The sequence below is a fragment of the Microchirus variegatus genome (assembly GCF_963457635.1).
Source record: "Microchirus variegatus genome assembly, chromosome: 16".
In the NCBI taxonomy this organism is placed as follows: domain Eukaryota; kingdom Metazoa; phylum Chordata; class Actinopteri; order Pleuronectiformes; family Soleidae; genus Microchirus; species Microchirus variegatus.
The window spans coordinates 311651-316696 of NC_139817.1; positions in this window are offsets into that span (position 1 = coordinate 311651).

A 5046-nucleotide genomic window follows, 5' to 3' on the forward strand; every position below is an offset into this window, starting at 1 on the left:
AAATAAGCGGGAAACCTTCAAAGAAAAGATTAAAGATGGCGTCACATCGTTCATGTGTGAACTGAGGCCACAGTCAAACGTTCAATGACACCATCACAGTTTCTAACAACACACTGTGTGAATGTAAAGGTCAGACTCTTGAGTGCAGCTGCTTTTGTGGCTCATTGATTATGATTTCTGTTCATATCGAGGAGAAAGAGGAGGAGGAGGTGATGGAGGAGGAGGTGATGGTGGAGGAGGAGGAGGAGGAGGTGATGGGGGGAACAGGAAAGAAAAGACTTTAACCAACAGAGAGAGAAACAGTGTGAGTTTTCTCTGATCGCAGCAGACTCTGAATCAGCCTTAAACACATCAGGTGTCACAGAAACACTTAGTCTGATCAAATATGTTCTTATTTAAAACACTGTGTTTACTGTGTTTACTGTGTTCATGACAGAGTAAAAGCTGCGTCCATAGGGAATTAATGCGCCATAAAAACTCAGAGTATCTGAGTATCAATCTGAGTATCAGAGTATCAGAGTATCAGAGTATCAGAGTATCAGAGTATCAGAGTATCAGAGTATCAGAGTATCAGAGTATCTGAGTATCAGAGTATCAGAGTATCACAGTATCAGAGTATCAGAGTATCTGAGTATCACAGTATCAGAGTATCACAGTATCAGAGTATCTGAGTATCTGAGTATCTGATTCTCCTGATGAGACAGAAGAAGCAGCTTCTGTGACGGAGGAGACAGCTGCACTTTACAATGATGTGTGAAAGGAACACACTGTTTCCCCCTGTGTGTGTGTGTGTGTGTGTGTGTGTGTGTGTGTGTGTGTGTGTGTGTGTGTGTGTGTGTGTGTGTGTGTGTGTGTGTGTGTGTGTGTGTGTGTGTGTGTGTGTGTGTGTGTGTGTGTGTGTGTGTGTGTGTGTGTGTGTGTGTGTGTGTGTGTTGCGTAGGTGGAACCTTCTGGAGTTTCTTCATCGTCGCTCGTGGTTTAGTTTAAACCTGATTTAAAGCTCAGTGTTTGATTAACTTCATCTTCTCTTTCTTTTATTGACGCTTCTTTTTTCTGCTGTGTGGAAAAGTTAAAGCTGACTTTTCACACCATGGTGATGATGATGATGATGATGATGATGATGATGATGATGTGAACGTCAGCTCGACTATATTTAACTGAAACATTTAAAGAAAGAACAGACAAATATTCACAGAAAATGAAAGAAAAACTAAATTGATCTTTTAAAATAAACAAAAACGAGATAAACATCAGACGTCAACATTTAATCAAAGCACAAACATCAGCCAAACAATTAACAACCAGCTAAACAACCACACAAATAACTACACAACCAACACTTTAACCAACTAAGCAACCACACAAATAACAACACAAATAACTACACAACCAACACTTTAACCATCTAAACAACCACACAAATAACTACACAAATAACTACACAACCAAATAACTACGCAACCAACCAAATAACTACACAAATAACTACACAACCAAATAACTACACAACCAACCAAATAACTACACAAATAACTACACAACCAAATAACTACACAAACATCCAAATAACTACACAACCAATCAAATAACTACACAACCAACACTTTAACCATCTAAACAACCACACAAATAACTACACAAATAACTACACACCCAACCAAATAACAAACCCTCCAGTCAGTCAGTCAGTTAGCTTAGCTTAGCTTAGCATTCTTAAAGCATCATATGATGTTTGGGAGTTTTTTCACTCAGGATTATTTGACTGTGTGTGTGTGTGTGTGTGTGTGTGTGTGTGTGTGTGTGTGTGTGTGTGTGTGTGTGTGTGTGTGTGTGTGTGTGTGTGTGTGTGTGTGTGTGTGTGTGTGTGTGTGTGTGTGTGTGTGTGTGTGTGTGTTTGTTCCTACAGTGGCAGGCAGATGTCTGACAATATTCTGACGTTCCGTCCTCTGCTGACTGTGACTCGAGGATTGTCCACACACACACACACACACACACACACACACACACACACACACACTGTTCCCAGTCCCAACAGGCCTAATTGGCTCAGTCTGCTTAGTACAGCACCATTATTCAGCACTTCTGACAAAAAAAAGTATAGTGTGCGTGTGTGTGTGTGTGTGTGTGTGTGTGTGTGTGTGTGTGTGTGTGTGTGTGTGTGTGTGTGTGTGTGTGTGTGTGTGTGTGTGTGTGTGTGAGACTCCAGAGAGCTTCATGTCGTCTCATGCTCTGACACATCTGTCGTGAGCTGAGGAAAGAACACCTTTTCTGGGTTTCACACCACAGAATCTCACACACACACACTGACACAGACACACACACACAGACACACACACACACACACAGTCAGCCATCACAGACTCACACACACACACACACACACACACAGCTGTGATGATGTTTCCTTATCTAAAATAATTCCTCTCTGTTCTGATTTTTCCGACTTCTTTCTCTTCGATAACAAACTAAACCTGGAGAGTTTGACTCACTGTGTCTGAAGCTCCGCCCCCTGCTGGAGAGAAACCCGGAGCGCGGGCGTTTGGCGTTCACTCCCCATCATTAGTCCGTGATAGTTCTACTTCCTGTGGTGAGTCCACGTGTTAACGTCATCGCTAATCTGAGCGTAAAGACTTCACATGTCACTCTTTCATAACAGCCATAATTCATGTGCAACGCAGTTATTAAGGAATGTTGTTACTAAGGAACGTCGTTATTAAGGAACATCGTTATTAAGGAACATCGTTATTAAGGAATGTTGTTATTTAGGAATGTCGTTACTAAGGAACGTCATTATTAAGGAACATCGTTATTAAGGAATGTTGTTATTTAGGAATGTCGTTACTAAGGAACGTCGTTATTAAGGAACATCGTTATTAAGGAATGTTGTTATTTAGGAATGTCGTTACTAAGGAACGTCGTTATTAAGGAACGACGATATTAAGTAAAATTGTTTTTAAGGAACGCTGTTATGAAGTAACAGTGTTATTAAGAAAAGACAACATTAAGAAATTCCGCTATTAAGAAACTCCGTTATTAAGGAACGTCGTTATTAAGGAATGTCGTTATTAAGGAACATCGTTATTAAGGAATGTCGTTATTAAGGAATGTCGTTACTAAGGAACGCCGTTATTAAGGAACATCGTTATTAAGGAACGTCGTTATTAAGGAATGTCGTTATTAAGGAATGTTGTTATTAAGGAACGCCGTTATTAAGGAACATCGTTATTAAGGAACATCGTTATTAAGGAATGTCGTTATCAAGGAATGTCATTACTAAGGAACGTCGTTATTAAGGAACGTCGTTATTAAGTCAAGTTGTTTTTAAGGAACGCTGTTATGAAGGAACAGTGTTATTAAGAAACGCCAACATTAAGAAATTCCGCTATTAAGAAACTCCGTTATTAAGGAACGTCGTTATTAAGGAACGCCGTTATTAAGGAACGCTGTTATTAAGGAACGCCCATATTAAGAAACGGGGATATTTAGGAACGTCGTTATTAAGGAATGTCGTTATTAAGGAACGTCGTTATTAAGGAGCGACGATATTAAGTAAAATAGTTTTAAGGAACGCTGTTATAAAGGAACAGTGTTATTAAGAAACGCCAACATTAAGAAATTCCGCTATTAAGAAACTCCGTTATTAAGGAACGTCGTTATTAAGGAACGCCGTTATTAAGGAACGCTGTTATTAAGGAACGCCCATATTAAGAAACGGGGATATTAAGGAACGTCGTTATTAAGGAATGTCGTTATTAAGGAACGTCGTTATTAAGGAGCGACGATATTAAGTAAAATAGTTTTAAGGAACGCTGTTATAAAGGAACAGTGTTATTAAGAAACGCCAACATTAAGAAATTCCGCTATTAAGAAACTCCGTTATTAAGGAACGTCGTTATTCAGGAACGCCGTTATTAAGGAACGCTGTTATTAAGGAACGCCCATATTAAGAAACGGGGATATTAAGGAACGTCGTTATTAAGGAATGTCGTTATTAAGGAACGTCGTTATTAAGGAGCGACGATATTAAGTAAAATAGTTTTAAGGAACGCTGTTATAAAGGAACAGTGTTATTAAGAAACGCCAACATTAAGAAATTCCGCTATTAAGAAACTCCGTTATTAAGGAACGCCGTTATTAAGGAACGCCGTTATTAAGGAACGCCCATATTAAGAAACAGGGATATTTAGGAACGTCGTTATTAAGGAACGCCCATATTAAGAAACAGGGATATTTAGGAACGTCGTTGTTAAGGAACGCCCATATTAAGAAACGGGGAAATTAAGGAACGTCGTTATTAAGGAACGCCGTTATTAAGGAATGTCTATTTTTAAGGAACGTCATTATGAAGAAACGTCGATATTAAGGAACGTCATTACTAAGGATCGTCGATATTAAGGAACGCCGTTATGAAGGAATGTCATTATTAAGGAACGCCATTATGAAGGAACGCCGTTATGAAGGAACGTCATTACTAAGGAACGTCGATATTAAGGAATGTCAATACTAAGAAATGTCGATATTAAGGAACGCCGTTATGAAGGACCGCCATTATGAAGGAACACCATTATTAAGGAACATCGTTATTAAGGAACCCCGTTATGAAGGAACGTCGTTATAAAGGAACGCCCCTACGAAGGAACGCTGTTATTAGGGAACGTCGTTATTAAGGAACGTCGTTAGTAAGAAAAGCCCATATTAAGAAACCATGATATTGAGGAACATCGTTATGAAGAAACGTCGATATTAAGGAACGACAATATTGAGGAACGTCTTTATTAAGAAAGTCTGTTACAGAATGATGAAGCTTCTGTGTAGCATTAGCATGCTATAACTAGCTTCTCCACACTTACTTACCCGAGCTTTAACTTTGCGCGTGGACATAAATATGAGAAATGAAGCTGCAGACGTCACTTTAGTGAACATGAGAATCAGCAGCAGAGGAAAAATAAAAATAAGTTCCTTCACAAACTTTTCTCCATCTGCTCAACGACACTTTTTTCTCCTCCATTTTGCTCTAAATCGTCGCCTCTTCTCTACGTTTGAGCA